This window comes from Geotrypetes seraphini, chromosome 5 (genome assembly GCF_902459505.1).
Source record: "Geotrypetes seraphini chromosome 5, aGeoSer1.1, whole genome shotgun sequence".
Classification (NCBI taxonomy): Eukaryota; Metazoa; Chordata; class Amphibia; order Gymnophiona; family Dermophiidae; genus Geotrypetes; species Geotrypetes seraphini.
In genome coordinates, this window is record NC_047088.1 from 239916721 (window position 1) to 239934826 (window position 18106).

The window sequence follows — 18106 nt, forward strand, 5'->3', positions numbered from 1 at the left end:
TAAAAATTTCTGTACATAAATTTGTGTTTTTCGCGCGCTATACCCGTGTGCGCGTTTTACACGGGTGCGCGTTATCTATGTGAAAATACAGTACTCGATAATCAGAACAGAGCTAGCAAAATGCAACATATGTCCTCGTACATTGCCTGTTGGATAATTCATCCAAGCACAGTGCAGCGATCGGCCTTTAGTCATGCAGCAGTCAGAAACATGGACGCTCTGTTGTAAGATTGCACCATTGAAAAACAATGCCTAGTAGTGCGCTTTCTTCAGGCAGAGGACGTGAAACCTGTGGAAATTCACCAGTGGATATTGACTCAGGACATAGCATCATGAAATCAACAAAAGGTTAATGAGGAGGTGAAAAAAAGAGCATGTGTAACCAATGAACTCGTGCTGGTCACCCATCAATATCACGCACACAAGAGCACATTGACAGGGTGGATGCCTTGATTAGAGAAGACTGACAGTTAACTGTGTCTCAAGTTGGCTGCAAATTTGGATATCGGCTGTGGACCTGCATTTGCCATAATGCATGATGACTTGGGATACAGGAAAGTCTGCGCACGATGGGTTCCCAAACACCTTGCTGATCTGCACAAGCAACCACGTGTGGAGGTTGCGACCCAGTTCCTGAGATGGTACGAAGAAGAGCAGAGTATTCTGGAGAGAATGGTCACCCGCGATGAGACATGGGTGCATCACTATGACCTGGAGAGCAAAAGACAAAGCATGGAGCGGAGACATCCATCTTCTCCAGCGAAGAAGTTCAAACATAGGCAGCAGAATGCTGTTTTGTTTTGAGGGGCCCAGGGATGCCGCCCTAGGCCCTAGCAGAGTCCTGCAGCATGACCTCTCACCAGCTCCCGACTCCCCCACCCCTACCTCCTCCTAGCTCTGTACTTTTATATTTTTGGACTGCTGCCACACAGGGTCATCCAGCAAGCTTGCCCCCCGAAGTAGAATGAAGGATTCTGGGCAGGCCTGCTCATTGACTCTGCTTGGTGGTTGCCCGAAGATTTAAAAGTACAGCGCTGGGAGTTAGTGGGTGGGGGAGTAGAGCTATAACCGACCAGCAACTGCCAATCTTTACCTCCCACCCTGTGGCCTTGAGTTCAAATGTCAGTCCTCCTCCAAGAAAATCATGTTAACCTTCTTTTGGAACATTAAAGGGCCTATTCTGATGCATTTCCTGTGCATTGCTGCATAATGAACTTAAACCTGCAATTTGCAGCAAAAGGAGAGAAATCTTGTCCAAAACAGTCTTGCTGCACCGTGACAATGCACATCCTTATACAGCAGCAGCGACAGCTTGGGTTTGGACGTCTTCCACATCCTCCATACATCCCATTGTCCCCAAGCACAGCTTCAGGATGGTGCAATGTCCCATTTTCAGAAAAAGTGCAACAAGTGGCTGGCCCACAAGCCTTCCCCCTCACCCCGATGTCAATTCTGATGTTGGAGAGGAAGTTCCGGGCTGGCATGTAAAGTCGCTGCACGCACCTGGCCTGTTGCTGCATCGGCGGTGGTTTGGAGAAATCTGCGACAGTGGGAGTGGGGGGGTCAGGGAGAGAGAAAGAAAGAAAGACAGAAAGGGGGGAACAGGGAGAGAGAAAGAAAGACAGAAAGGGGGGTCAGTGAGAGAGAAAGAAAGACAGAAAGGGGGGAGTGTCAGGGAGAGAGAAAGAAAGACAGAAAGGGGGAGTCAGTGAGAGAGAAAGAAAGACAGACAAAAGGGGGGTCAGAGAGAGAGAATGAAAAAAAGAAAGACAGAAAGGGGGAGTGTCAGGGAGAGAGAAAGAAAGAAAGACAGAAAGAAAGACAGAAAGGGGGGAACAGGGAGAGAGAAAGAAAGACAGAAAGGGGGGTCAGTGAGAGAGAAAGAAAGACAGAAAGGGGGAGTGTCGGGGAGAGAGAAAGAAAGACAGAAAGGGGGAGTCAGTGAGAGAGAAAGAAAGACAGACAAAAGGGGGGTCAGAGAGAGAGAATGAAAAAAAGAAAGACAGAAAGGGGGAGTGTCAGGGAGAGAGAAAGAAAGAAAGACAGAATAGATATCTACAATGTTATTACCTAAAAATTAGTAGATGTCCCATTTTGAGGAAAAAAATAAAATGGTCACGTTAAGGATACCAGGTGCTGTAGGCTGCAGGGCCCTATGTTGAGCAGCAGCAACATAGCAGAGCCACACAGGGGAAGGCAATAGGAAACCAGTCCTTGAAACATCACAGGGAGGATTTCTTACTGCGTATGCAGCCATGTGTTGGTGGTCAACTCAAAAGGCATACACACACGCACACTTATTTTGTGCCTGGGCTAATGGAAGGTTAAATGACTTGTCCAGAGTCACAAGGAGCCGCAGTGGTGGGAATTGAGCCCAGTTCCCCTCATTCTCAGGCTGGTGCACTAACCATTAGCCTACTCCTCCACTAATCAGGCTGTCATTAACGTTTCTGGTGAAGTCAAAAGTCAAACTAACCGAGACAGGAAATTCCGAGCTACCACTTAATAAGATGAATTGCTACAAGAGCAATATTCTGCAATTTTACCCTGACGAGAGTCTTTATAGCAGAAAGATTGGTTGCTGCTGCTGTTCTGCTTCTATTAAATCCACAAATCCAGCACAAGTGATTAAACTGTGACAATTTTATTAACATTTTACTAGCATATTTTTGCATGGACCTTGAAGGGTTTTGTTAGTTCATCAGGAGGGCTTTTGCACATACTAATCAATATTCCCCATATTGTATCACAATTAAGTGCTTTTTCTTGATTTAACATATGATTCAAATTTCAGACTAAGGAATAGCTTTTGTCGGTGTGTTTTGCTCAAATGAAATCATAATAATATGATATGATATAGTATTTATATTCTGCCAACTCCCCCAAAAAGGTTCACAGCGGATTACAAGAAATCAATATAGAACAATGAATAATCACAAGAGTGTAATAGATATTTTCTAAATAAATACATAAAAAAATAATAATTTTTTTTTTTTTAAAACCAAGTAGGAAGACTAAGGCCTTCTTTTACTAAGCCACAGTAGAGGTTTCTACCGTGGCCCGGGGCGCGTAATGCGCCAGCTCTCATAGGAATTCCATAAGCGTTGCAGCAGTGTTGGAGCATTTAGCGCCCCGGGCCGCGGTAGAAACCTCTACCGTGGTTTAGTAAAAGAGGTTTTTAACTCATTAGGCAAATCGTGCCAAAATTGTAAACAGCCTGGTATGATTTTCTTGTATTGCACGCCAAAGAAGGATGGGGGAAATCAAGCGAGATAACCCTGCATGAAAGGAGTTGGGATGTAAGGGAAATAAGAGTAAGCTAAATAAATATTCAGGGCTTGAACCATCAGACTGGCACTGTTTCTTCATTGGTGATCTCTGACTTTAAAGGTGAGCGTTCGCTCTCCCACGGTTTCTGTAGCCCTGTTTTGTTTTATACCAAAAAAAAAAAAAAAAAAAAATCTGAATATCAGACATGCTAGCTTTTGGGAAAGGTCCATCAGTCTGTCTGCTAGAACTCATCATGCCCATTTTTTGTGCAGGCATATCCTTATAGCATCCACACATCCACAGCCCCTTATGAGCTCTGTCGTAAGCACACATCATAACATTAGTTCACAGACACACATGCATGCACTTTAGACCGCATTAGTCACCACCCACACTATATTCACCTATTCGGACACTAACTCACACATCCCCTGCTATCCCACCGAGACACACTTGTGTCTGCAAATGGAAGAGAGAGAAAACCTACCCTTTTCAATTTGTTTAAATCACAGTTTTTCTGCCATTTTCTTCAACATGAGATGCAGTTATATAGAAACATGATAGCAGATAAAAGCCAAATGGCCCATCTAGACTGCCTATTCACACTAACCATTATCTCTTTCTCTTTCTGAGAGATCCCACGTGCCTATCCCAGACACAGTCTCTGTTTCCACCATCTCTTCCTGGAGACTGTTCCAAGCATCTACCACGCTTTCTGTAAAAAAGTATTTCCTTAGATTACTCCGGAGCCTATCACCTCGTAACTTCATCCTATGCCCTCTCATTCCAGAGTTTCCTTTCAAATTACAGAGACTCAACTCATGTACATTTACATTACGTAGGTATTTAAACGTCTCTATCATATCTCCCCTCTCACGCTTTTCCTCCAAAGTATATAGATTGAGATCTTTAAGTCTGTCCCCAAACGCCTTATCACGAAGACCATGCACCATTTTAGTAGCCTTCCTCTTGACCGACTCCATCCTTTTTATATCTTTTTGAAGGTGCGGCCTCCAGAATTGTACACAATATTCTAAATGAGGTCTCACCAAAGTCTTCGGGCTTCTTTTACGAAGGCGCGTTAGGGCCTTAACGTGCAGAATGCCATGCGCGCTAGCTGCTCCCGCCTCCTCTTGAGCAGGTGGTAGTTTTTCAGCTAGCATGCGCTATAGCGCATGCTAATCCGGTGCGTGCGCTAAAAACGTTAGCGTACCTTCGTAAAAGGAGCCCTACATGTACCATAAAGATCTACAGTACACCAACATAGCAGTATAAGATTGTTGTCTTTTTGTGTGCAACATGGATTAACCATTTAGGGCACCTAAAGCTTTTCTTTAGGTCAGACAGCAACAAATACCCCAGAGCTGAAAGGACAGTTAAAGGTATAACCGAGCAGACCATACTAAGCAACTAAAATCAACCATCTGTAGCATAAAATGGTCATTTTGGGTGGGCCATTATAATCCAGCTGATAACTGTGCACACCAGTGACGTTGGAGAGTACATCTTGTGCTGGCTTGCAAACAAATTGATCTCAAATCCAGAAAGATTCCAATTTTCTTTCAAAATCAACACCTAAAGGTTCAGCATGCTCTCAGCTTCCCATTGATTTGAGCAAGGCCTGGCAACCAAATAGCATTCTGTCATGTCCTGCTGTGCCAGCAATGGCCATTACTTAATCAGCAGTTATGTAAAAAAAAAAAAAAAATCATCGTGGCCACCAGAGCATAGGAAACAAGTTTTCCTGCTTCCATTAAGAGGCATCGTTATGCATGATCCATGCACCATCTTCATAAATCATATTTATTGGGAACTGGATTTGTCAGTTTTCATGTGGCTGGTGTAATTGTCGTATAATTTTTTTTTTCAAGCGTTCATTACAGAAAATTAGATCCGACATTTGCTGGTATAAACAGTGCACTTCATGCTGCAGTTAGTTAATGGTGAAGCATCACCCTGGCTGCTGGATTTCATAGAACGTGTGAGAGTGTGTGTGTTTGTGCGAGAGTGTGAAAATGAAAGAGACGACTCTTTAAAAAAAATATATATATTTATTAATATTTAGAAATTATAACTAAGAACATACTTGTTTAGGAAATACAAACAGGAAATTTACAAAAAAATAAGGAAATATATAAATCTTTCTTAAACTGAGAATCAGAAAATCCAAGTGAAATTAAAGAGGAGATTATTCTATCTTAGAAAACAAATATTAAGGCAAGACTTAACAGTTACCCCACATTCAAATTTAACTGTTCGCTAACACTAAGGGCTCCTTTTACTAAGATGCGCTAGCGGTTTTAGCGTGCGCTTAGCGTGTGCTACAATGCCGCATACGCTAAATGCTAATGCCTCCATAGAGCTGGCATTAGCATTTTTCATTTAGTGCGTGGTTAGCGCCCGCTAATCTTTAGCGTTCGCTAGAAACGCTAGCGCACCTTAGTAAAAGGAGAACAGAAGAACATAAGAATTGCTGCTGGGTCAGACCAGTGGTCCATCATGCCCAGCAGTGCGATCACGCGACGGCCCTCTGGTCAAAGACCAGCGCCCTAAGACTAGCCCTACCAACGTATGTCCTTATTTAGTAGGAACTAGTCTAACTTTGTCTTGAATCTCTGGAGGGTGTTTCCCCCTATGACAGACTCCGGAAGAGCGTTCCAGTTTTCTACCACTCTCTGGGTGAAGAAGAACTTCCTTATGTTCATGCGGAATCTATCACCTTTCAACTTTAGAGAGTGCCCTCTTGTTCTCCCCACCTTGGAGAGGGTGAACAACCTGTCCTTATCTACTAAGTCTATTCCCTTCACTACCTTGAATGTTTCGATCATGTCCCCTCTCAATCTCCTCTGTTCGAGGGAGAAGAGGCCCAGTTTCTCTAATCTTTCGTTGTACGACAACTCCTCCAGCCCTTTAACCATCTTAGTTGCTCTTTTCTGGACCCTTTTGAGTAGTACTGTGTCCTTCTTCATGTACGGCTGGACCCACTATTCCAGGTGAGGGCGTACCATGGCTCTGTACAGCGGCATGATAACCTTCTCCGATCTGTTTGTGATCCCCTTTTTTATCATTCCTAGCATTCTGTTCGCCCTTTTCGCCGCCTCCGAGCCCTAAGCATTTCCAGTAACCAATTTCTTCATATCAATAAATACCCTTAGTTGTTCTGGGGAGAAGAACACATATTTTATCCCCAAATATTTTATCATACATTTACAAGGATAGGAGAGCAGAAATGAAGCACCCAAAGAAACCACTATATTGGTATCCTTTGTACTTGAACAGGACGTTAATGCTGTCTTCAGAATGTTCTTTAGAAATTCCCAGGTAACATTTTGTGGTAAAAAAAAAAAAAGGTCTGGATATTTCCAGAGAACACCAGACAAACTCAAGAACGAAGGAAATTATTTCTTGCCATGAGACCTGAACAGATCGACTCTTGTGCATTTATGCCACATAGGGGTTTGCATACAATGGAGACAGTGGACATGCAAAGTGGACATGGATATTCATTAGAGGTATGCTAAAATTTGACCTGTTGGTGGTCCTCAAGGACTGGGAATGAAGTTGAATCATTAGAAAGGAAGGATAGTACAGAAAAGCAATAGTGCAATGTTTCTCTGTACTTGTGTAAATAAAAAACCTTACATTTACACAGTGGCGTACCTAGCATATGTGACACCCGGGGCCCATCATTTTTGACACCCCCCACATCTATATGAAAAATATGATTTTTAGTAACAATCTACATATCGCACAACAAGAGTGTACCTAGGAAAAAGCAGCATCTTAAACACTGCAGTGAGCACTAGAACACCAACACATACATTGTAAAACTAAACAAACCAGATCCTGCACAGTCAATTGATCCAGTACAGTCGATGCTATCAGAAAGCCATGTCCCTTTCATACACACAGACAGATACACCTTTGCCCAATATGGAATAATCACAAACTAAAAATAGAAATATGTAGACAAAAGTTAAACTGAACTGCCAAGAAACCAGACTCTGCATACAATGCAACACCACAAAAACAGTAATACATGTCCTCTAATACTGTGCAAAATATAAAGACAGTAGATGTAAATTTAAAAAACTGATACATAACAATCACCACTTTACAAATTAACAAATAAAAATAAAACAAATAATGAGAAATGTGAAAATACCATTTTATTGGAGTAATCCCCGTAAGCTCGGTCCTCATCGCCACAAACCACCTGATTCCATCCAAACAAGCCTTGAATTGTTTTATAATGAACTTATTATATTAAAGTATAAAAAGAAACAATATTCTGTACAATTGTCAATTTATAAATCAGCTTCTTCTCCCCACTCTCTCTTCCCCATTTCCCTTCAGCGTCCTCAGCCCACTCTCTCTCCACTTTCCTTCAGCGCACGCACATAAAAAAAAGCAAGTAATTTTATATCATTTTCATTCTATTCATTCATAGAAATTAAAGTCTAAATAATGCCAGTCACATAACAAAATATGATTTTACAAAAATAATTCCCTGCAGTCAAGCCTGCAAGGATTACTAGATGTCTTTCAGCAGCTCCCCTCCCTCCCTCCCCGTTACCTTCGTGGCCAAGTCAAAATGATCTACCAATAATAAAATTTTAAAAACACAAGCACATTGTACACAGAGAAAATGTTAATTATCATTTATATTCGCGGGTTTTCAAAGAGGTCAAGGCAGATGACTTTATGCAATGTCACCTCAGTAACAACTATACAAAAATAGACAAATATACCCCCTCCCTTTTTATTAACCCCCCAACTTTTTCTTTGTTTCAGCCTGTCCCCTTTTTTCTTTCTTTCTCCATGCCCCCTTTCTTTCTGTATGTCTGTCTTTCTCTCTCTTTCTCCATGCCCCATTTTTTTTTCTTTCTTTCACCCTGCCCCCTTTCTTTCTTTCAGGATCCCTGTCCCCCCCCCTTGCTTTCTTTCTGGCTCCCTGGCTCCCCCCCTTTTTTTCTTTCGCCCTTCTCTCCCCCATGCCACCGCCGCTACCACCACCATGCTGCCACCACCGCCGGGGAAAGGCTGCCACTGGCCATCGGAAACAGGCCGGCGCCGAATTCGCCCTCCTTCTTTTCCCATGGGCTGACCAACTCTGGCTGCCAGGCAGCGATTGGCTGGCCCAGAACGTCCTCTCCGACGTCAGAATTGACGTCGGACGGCTAGAGTTGCTCGGCTCGGGGAAGAGAAGCAGCAGGGAGGGAGAATTTGGCGCCGGCTTCTTTCTTTCCCCGGCAGCAGCCTATTCCCCGGTAAGTGGCCAGCTGAACACCCCCTCGGGCCTTGCACCTGGGGCGGACCACACCCCAGCCCCCCCCTTGGTACGCCACTGCATTTACATATATATTTTTGGTTAGGCTTTCAGAATTCACATTAATGAATTACCAATTAAAAAAATAAAGAGAACATCTATAAGCCATTACACTGAAAACCCCCCCCCAAAACAAAAAGGTGACCCGCTTTCTATAGAGCATAGCATAAAATGAAAGAAGTTTTCTATTTACATTTTAATGCTCCTAAGAAACTCCATATTTGCATAAAGTGTATATATTTAATAGTTTTTTCCTAAAAAAAGAATAAATCAGTGTTTGACGCTGAAAAAAAAGTTTTCATATTTATCTTGGTATCTATCAGTTCTTCTTCTAATAAAGTATTCAAACATTACTCCTCAAACACCATTTATTGGCTAGTAATCATCAAGGTAATACATTTGACATTTGTTCCCAAATAATAAATAGTTTTGGTGAGAAAGAGCCCGATATTAGCTTCTCAGTACCGGAGATTTGGGAACCTCTTGATGCTTCATTCCATGAGCCTATTTTCAAAGCAGATGGATGTCTCAAAAGGGCCAAAAGAAAGGTCCATTGAAAATGTTTAAACAGCGGTTTTGGAAAGTTTTCAAGTTTATTTCATTTTTTTGATTACTTCGCATAGTCCAAATCCAATGCGATTTACATAAGTTCAAAAATTGAATAAAATTTTAAAAACCAACAAACATAACATTCACTACTAATACATTAATACATGTAAGGAGGGAAGCGGTTGACAGCAATTGACATAAATACAGTTCTAAAAGAAATAAAAATAAAAATAAAATCAGGGGAGGGTCAAGACACAGAAGATTGGGGGACAGGTACCCGCTTAATTCTATTAGATCGTCTTCCTGAAGTTGTTATAGGTTATAACAAATCTATTGGAAAGCGTCCTTGAATAGCCAGCTCTTTAGGAGACTTTTAAACTTGCTCAGTGCTTTTTCTTCTCAGAATTAGAATGCTATATACTAGTTTGTACAAATAGCAAGGGGGTGTGCTGTGAACATGCTTAGGGTAGACTAGGGAGAGCCCAGGTTTAGGATTTCTAACAGCAATAATCAAATGGGAAGAAAGGTAGGGTTACGAGATGTCCAGGAAAACCCAGACATGTCCTCTTTTTAGAGGACGGTCTGGGTGCCCAGGAGTAGGGTTGCCAAATTTTCCTTTCGGAAAATCTTGGCCACTAGTCCCGCCCCTAGGCATGTGCACCCCGTCCTAGCCCCGCCCCCCACTGCCTGCTCTTGGGCATGAAGTCTGCGCAAGCGTGACGGTCGCACATGCGCGGACTTCCTCCCTGCCGGGTTTTGAAAAGCCATCCGGACCCCCGGACATGTCCTCAAAAGGAGGCCGTGTCCGTGGAAATCTGGACATCTGGTGACCCAGAAGGATTTCCAAAACCTGGTAGTTCCATTTGGGTTTTGGAAGTCCCTGAGCTCGTGCGGAGAGACCCTCCAGACGCAGCCCCCCGCTCAAGGAAGGAGACTGGAGGTCCATGTGGAGGCACAGCTGGAACAGGGTGCAGCTGGAAGCAGAACAGGGCAGGGCTGGGGGAGGAGTGGAGTGAGGGCATTCGGGAGGGAGGAAGGAACAGGATGGAGTAGGATGGAATAGGTCAAATGGAAATTTTTTTTGAGGGATGATAGTAATATGTATGGAAATATCTGAATTGTGAAATATTGATAATGGAATTTCTTTGATTATTATTGTATATTTGCTTAATTCCTTCAATACAATATTATAAATTGGAAATAAAAAGAATGGTCATATGGAAATATATTTTGGAGGAATGATAGAAATATGTATGGAAATATCACAATTGTGAATCTAATTGTAATGAATATCTCTTTGCATTATATTATTGTATATTTACTTGATTCCTTCAATAAAATGTTATACATTAAAGAAGAAATATGGCAGACTTAAAGCAAAGGTCCAAGTCAACAAAGAAGGGCATCCAAAGTTAGACCCGTTTCAGTCACACCCAAGTTTCAAAAAGGCGCTTTGATTGAGCATCAGGGCACTAAAAGGGTTAAGGCATGACCCCTCATATATCTCCCACTGGTTGCTACCCCTGTCCCAACCCCCTAAGAAGCGAAACTGAAAGAGAATACCAGGCTGTGTGAGAGCTTCAGGTAATACGGGTAGGGTTGCCACATGGCTCCGGAAAAAGGAGGACGGATCGGGACATCCAGGTTTTACTTCCATTGAAAGCAATGGAAGTAAAATCCAGATGTCTCAATCCATCCTCCTTTTTCTGGAGCCATATGGTAACCTTAAATTATAAGGGCAAACTCAACAGAGCAGCAAGTAGCTCCCAGGAGTAGCCTAGTGGTCAGTGCAGTGGATCCTGATCCAAATCCCATTCTAACTAATTCTGATTTGGTGGAAATTATGAGCCCTCCAAATACAATCAAATAGGTTTTTCTGGAAACTACTACTACTACTATTTATCATTTCTATAGCACTGAAAGGCATACACAGCACTGTACATTTAACATTCAATAGACTGTCCCTGCTCAGAAGAGCTTACAATCTAATTTGGACAGACAGGACATCTCAGGGTTGGGGATTTTCTGGCAAAAGGAATAATGCAATGGGTATAGGCACATAACCCTGTGCACATTCACCCAAACACATAAACACAAGCTGCAATAGTGCCAAAAAGTTCTTTATTGATTCAAATAAACTCCCTGAATCAGGCACATAGGAATAGTCTCTTGGCTTGACAAACAAAACTCCTGTGCTGAGCCCGGAGCCGGTACTGCCATGACCCAAACACAAGACTGCAAACAGTCTTCCTCAAAACAGGTAGTGAGGTCTTGTCTTAGCCAGAGCTTAGAACAAGGCTCACATATAATTAGTACAAGAAATTTGACTTACCTCAGCCAAGCAGAATGCAAGAAGTATGTTGGGACTACTTCTCTGGGAAGTCTCTTCCCCTGGGTCCTCTCCTAAGGATTCTAGATAGGGGAAGAAGTACTCCTCCCTGCCTGAGTCCCATCCCTCTGACTCAGCAGGGCTGTATCCCTTTCCTAATGGATTTCTACACTGAGCTGCAAAGCTCAGGGCATTCTGGGACATGTAGTTTTCCTTGATTTGCCTGCACCCCCTGCTGCCCTGTGGAATAACTGCAATCTTAGTGAAGGAAAAGCCCTGAATCTCTCAGACTACTATACCTACATATAGGAGACATCTGCAGGCTTGAAAGCTATTGCAGTGGTGTACAGTACATTTTATTATGTTCCGGGGCGGGAGGGGGGGGGGGGGGTGAGGGGTTGGCCAGGTACTAGAACCTGGATTGGCCACTATGAGAACGGGCTACTGGGCTTGATGGACCATTGGTCTGACCTAGTAAGGCTATTCCTATGTTCTTATAATAAAGGAGTTAAGGTGGGGTTTGTACCTGGGTGTCTTTTTGAAATCCACTACACTGACTAGTAGGTTGTTCTGCTCTTCAGGGTCACCTTTGTGGCCATTTTTAGTACAAATATTGCCAGACAGACATTCTTGTCTCTGGGTTTTTTTTTTGCTATTCATAGGTTAGTTGTTTCATTTTGGAAAATGGCTGTTCACAATGCAAAAACATTTTTGTCATGCATTTTTGAATAGGAAATATTTTTGTCTTCCCTGTTCGTGTAAGCCTTTTAGATGGATGGTTCTTTTGGATGACCTGAAATGGATTTTTTGGGGGGGGACTTGAATATCCTTTCGAAAATGCCCTTCCACACGTTTTAAGATATCTAATTTTGGGCTCCTTTTACAAAGCCATGGTAATCGCTCCGACACCCCTAGGGATTTAATGGGTGTTGGAGCGTTTGCCATCTGGCAGCCACTACCACGGCTTTGTAAAGGGGGGGGGGGGCATGTTCAGCGTGTGATATATTTTATTGATATCCTCTTCCCCTGTACTAGGAGGGAGAGAGAGGGTGTAAGTCTGTTATGGTATTTGTGAAGAGAGAAAATTCATCTTTGCTGTGAAAGAAGCCTGCGAAGACACACCATTTCTCACAATAGGGTGGGGATTCCCAAGGATTTGCAATTATTGATGTAAATACCAATAAATAAATAATATTGTGCCTAATATCTACAGAAGTCTGTTTACAGTTAAGCTAATTGTCCTATTCATTGGAACAGGTTATATGGATGCAGTCTACTCCTTCCTTTTAAGCTGAGCAAGACACAGATCTAAAGTGATTTGACCAATTTATAAGTCAATTTTGTAACCCTATGCAATGCTTGAAGGCACATGGGTACTTAGCCCTCATGGGCTCGCAAATCACTTTTTAAAGGTAAACTCTCCGTGGCATTTCCATTTGAGAATGTGATGCCAGCCAGCACTGCAGGTGGTTTAGTATTCAGGAACCTTGCATCAAGCTTGCAGCAGGGGCAAAATCTAGACCATGGGGATTTCCAAATGAAATCCCCAATCTTTGTTGGCCAGCCCTCCTATATCCTCACTCCCCACCTGAGGATTTTAAATTGTGGCTAAGGTATGAAAAAGTTATCTCCAAAAAGACATATCAAGCCATAATAGAGACAATTAAGAAGAAACATTGGTTGGTGATTACTTATTTATTTAAAACCTGTATAGACCACTTAATATCTAAGCAGCTTTCAGCAGCAAACGCACATAAAAAATTTACCATAAAATATCCTCTATAATAAAACCCTAAGCGCGCATGTGCACTTAGGGTTTTGTGATCTCTGCCACCGTGCTGTGTGCCTCCGTGCCAAATTTGATTGGAGGTGCCAGGGCTACCTTTGGGCGGCTTGCGGCGCGTGCAGCAATTTCAGTGGCAGTGGCGGTTTGACTCCAGCGCTGCCGCTGCCGGGATGCCTCTTCTCATCCTCGGACCAGCAAACGCAGCAGCCGCGGGGCATTTGCTAGGCCGGCCCACTTCGATAATGCGAGGTAGGCCGGCCTAGCAAAAGCCCCAAGGCTGCCCGGGCTAGCGGATGCTGGACAGGGGGAGCAGGGAAAGGAGAAGGCCTACAGCTGGACAGGGGGATCAGGTAAGAGGTGCTGCTGGACAGGGGGGAAATAAAAGGAAGGGAGAAGGGGTGCTGCTGGACAAGGGGCAGCAGGCAAGGGGTGGTGGTAGACAGCTGAGGAAAGAGAGAGAGACAGAAAGAAAGAAAGACAGACAGAAAGCGGCCAAGGAGAGAGAAAGAAAGAAAGAAAGACACACACACACACACATCTATTCTAGCACCTGTTAATGTAACGGGCTTAAAGACTAGTATTAACGTAAAAGACCAACATTCTCTAATATCTCATTTTCTAGGGTGACAATATGTCAAAGCAGTTAGAATGATATTAGCCTCATTACAAATAGGCATCAACAAAGAGTTGTGTCTTTATAAGCTTCTGGTGAAGGATATAAAAATACTTGAAGCAGAGGAAGGCAATGAAAATGGTAAGAGGTTTGAACCAAAAGAAGTATGAGAAGAGACTGGAAGACCTAAATATGTATACTCTGGAGGAGAGGAAGGACATGGGAGATATGATACAGACATTTAAATACTTGAAAGGCATTAATATAGAACCAAATCTTTTCCAGAGAAGAAAAAATGGTAAAACTAGAGGGCATAATTTGAAGTTACGGGGAGGAAGATAATGTTAGGAAATTCTTCACGGAGAGGGTGGTAGATGCCTGGAATGCCCTCCTGAGGGAAGTGATAGAGGGGAAATGGTGATGGAATTCAAAAAAGGGTGGGATAAAAATAGAGGATCTCTAATTAGAAAATGAAAGATGTAAAATAAAGAACTAAGGCTGATATTGGACAGACCTGCATGGTCTGTGTTCCATATATGGTGTTTCGGTGTAGGATGGGCTGGGGTGGGCATTAATGTGAACTCCGCTAATATGGAACAGAAGGATGTTACCATCCAGACTTTACGGTAGATGTTCTGCAAACAACAGGATAGTTGGATAGGCTGGAGTAAGCTTGGACGGCAACTTCAGCATTTGGAACCTAGGACAATACCAGATTTTACAGACTACGGCCCAGAAATATCAAAGAAGAGACAAGTTAATCTAATCATGTAATTTTAATGAGTATAACTTATGGGCAGACTGGATGAACCGTTCAGGTCTTTATCTGCTATGTTACTAAGTACAATTCATACACAATCTTAGATGTCCAGGTAAATTATTCCATAGATGTACCCCAGCAATACAGAGCGCTCTTGATTTTGAAAATATATATCGTACACTTCCTTCCTTAATCACTGTTAATCTCAGCATCTTACCGGATCTATAGATCTCCCACAAAGCACCAAACCAAGCTGGTGCCGATCTCTATGTGGATCAAGGTCATAACTTTATACTGTACTCTTTGTTTAATTTGTGACCAGTGGAGTTGTTTCAGAACTGACGAGATATGAGCCATTCTAGGCGTATCAGTAATTAGTCTTCCCGCTGGGCTCATTAACAACTGAACAACTGCAGAGCTTGTGTCAAACCAAGTGAAGAACAAGTAAAATACAAGACTTGTTACATGGTGCTCATAAGTTTTACAGGACTTTGTAAGATTAGATTGATAAATAATTGCAGGGTTATCTATTGATTGCCCTGACTGAAAGGCATTAGCAAGTTATTTTCTCTGAGAAAATTAGGTTATTGGAAAATTCTGTGCAGATACTTCTGAGCATGCAATGAAGGTTCCCTAAGCATAGTATGATTATTTGATTTCAGATGATGTTAAGGGTCAGTTAACATCTACTGATTGTAGGTTTGACTTCTGTCTTTTTTTTTTTTTTGCTTTTTTTTTAAAAAAAAAATCATTTATTTACAGCATATAATGTAATGCTATATATCTATGTAATAGGGGGGTGGGGGGTAGGGGGGCACGTATCCACCTTTGTCATTAATGGGGTTTTTTCAGAATTCCTTTTTTTTTAATTCTTTATTGATTTTCCACATATTAACAGTGCAAAATACAAATATAACAATATATAATATATCAATAAAAGCACATTCATCTTACACATATACATAAAACAACCATTTCCCTCCCCCCCCCCCACTCACCCATCCTCTCAATGATTTAAATATGTAATAATAATTTAATCCCACCCTCCTCCCACCCACCCTGGATGCATATTCCCAAAGGACCCAACTAAGATAGAAGTATCCCCCTCCCTCCTGGATGTGTATGGAAACTAACAAGAACCAAAGATAACTACAGTGAAGTAACAAAAGACGTCAACGGACCCCAAACCAGTTTAAACAAACCACTATGTCCCAATATGTCAGCATTCATTTTTTCATATCTATAGCTGGACCATAGATTGGCCCACCAAAAAGGAAAATTTAGACGCTCATGATTTTTCCAGTTTTGAATTACCATCGGCATAGCTACCCCAGTCATAATTAAGAAAAGCCGGCATTTATATTGGTCCATGGGGGATTTAATATGCAGCAATGTTCCACACATACATCAAAGGGATTGTTGATTCCAGTATGAGATGAATCTGTCCCCATATTGACTTCCAAAAGTTAAGTATCAAAGGACAAAAGAACAACAGATGTCCTTATGTCCAGATGGCAGTGCCAGCATCTATTAGATTTTGAACTGTCTAATAGTATTCCTTATGCAGGCAGTGGCATGCTCATTTGCAAAGAAACTGACTAATCTCTAATCTTCCTCCCGTAGAAAAAATTATTGAGCAAACTCAAGGGTTTTCTTTTTAAAGATGCATTCAATGACTAAATGAATTGCTTATGACTCTCATTTTATCTTTATATCTTTTGATAGTTTTCTCTTTCCCTTTCCTATTGTTTTTAACCTTAATTGTTTTTCTTTATAATCAATTGTATTTCCTTCCTAGCCTTTCCTTGTGTTTTATTATGTTTGTATAAGTTGGTTTTTTATTATGTTTAGTAGATTTAGTTTTTTTTGTTAGTTACGTTTGTTTCCCCTAACTCCCCTAACTTTGTACATCGCCTAGAATTTGGAATAGGCGATTAATCAAATTCTATAATAAACTTGAAACTTGATTATAATAGCTGTGAGATTTCCTGGAGGATCATAATGGTCTTGCTACTTTCCAGTGTGATTTCAGAAAAGGTCGGGGCACTGAGACTCCTTTTACAAAGCCGCGCTAGGGCCTTAATGCGCAGACTAGCGCGCTAATTTGCCATGTGCGCTAGCTGCTACCGCCTCCTTTTGAGCAGGCAGTAGATTTTCGGCTAGCGCGTGCTATAGCATGCGCTAATCCGGTGTGTGTGTGTGTTAAAACCGCTAGCATGGCTTAGTAAAAGGAGCCCTTAGTCTCCATGGTTTAGAAGTATCACAAACTGTGTGCCGCGGCAAGATTCCAGGTGTGCCATGAGAAATAGGTATCTGTCACTGCTGGTACCAGCGCCGGTGCCTCTCCTCCTCTCTGCCCCCCCCCCCTGGTGTACTGGAATTTTAAGGTTACCAGATGGACGAATTTCCAAAACCTGGCCGTTTGTCCAAGATGTGGAAATCCCCAAGCTCAGAGCCTTGTCTGGAGGGCCGCTGAACATGTGTGGACATTGACATGATAACATCACGCACACACATGTGATATCATCGGTCAACGTCTGCACGTGATCTGAGGCCCTCTAGACACGGCCCCGAGTTTAGCGTGCTGTGGCTGAAAAAGGTTTGTGAGACACTGGTTTAGGGTTATCATATGGCTTCAGAAAAAAGTGGATACATTGAGAACTCTGGGCTTTACTTCTATTGAAAGCAATGGAAGTATAACCCAGATTTCTCAATCTGTCCTCCTTTTTCTGGATGGATAAATAAAAGATCAGTGAAAGATGTATGTCAACTTAATTTATCAAGTACCTCAATAGGTTGACAATAGATAAGAACATAAGAATTGCCGCTGCTGGGTCAGACCAGTGGTCCACCAGTGGCTCACGCGGCAGCCCTCTGGTCAAAGACCAGCGCCCTATCTGAGACTAGCCCTACCTGGGTACGTTCTGGTTCAGAAGGAACTTGTCTAACTTTGTCTTGAATCCCTGGAGGGTGTTTTCCCCTCTGACAGACTCCGGAAGAGCATTCCAGTTTTCTACCACTCTCTGGGTGAAGAAGAACTTCCTTACGTTTGTATGGAATCTATCCCCTTTTAACTTTAGAGAGTGTCCTCTCGTTCTCCCTGCCTTGGAGAGGGCGAACAACCTGTCCTTATCTACTAAGTTGATCTACTAAGTTGAATGTTTTGATCATGTCCCCTCTCAATCTCCTCTGTTCGAGGGAGAAGAGGCCCAGTTTCTCTAATGCCTAAGTGGAAGAAAAGATCTCAGAACGCCACGTTGGTTTTTTAACTGGTTGTTCTTACTGTCTGTTGCTCTAACATCTTTTTGGTTTTCAAAGCAGCCTAAAACTGAAGCTGATTGTGGTGAAATGGGTCCCGTTGGATATTGAATTCGGGCAACTGCTATCTATAGCTTATGGAGCCTGAAGCACTAAATATGTGGTTTGTTTTTTGGTTTTTGATTTATGCAAGGGATGTGTTTGAGTATATA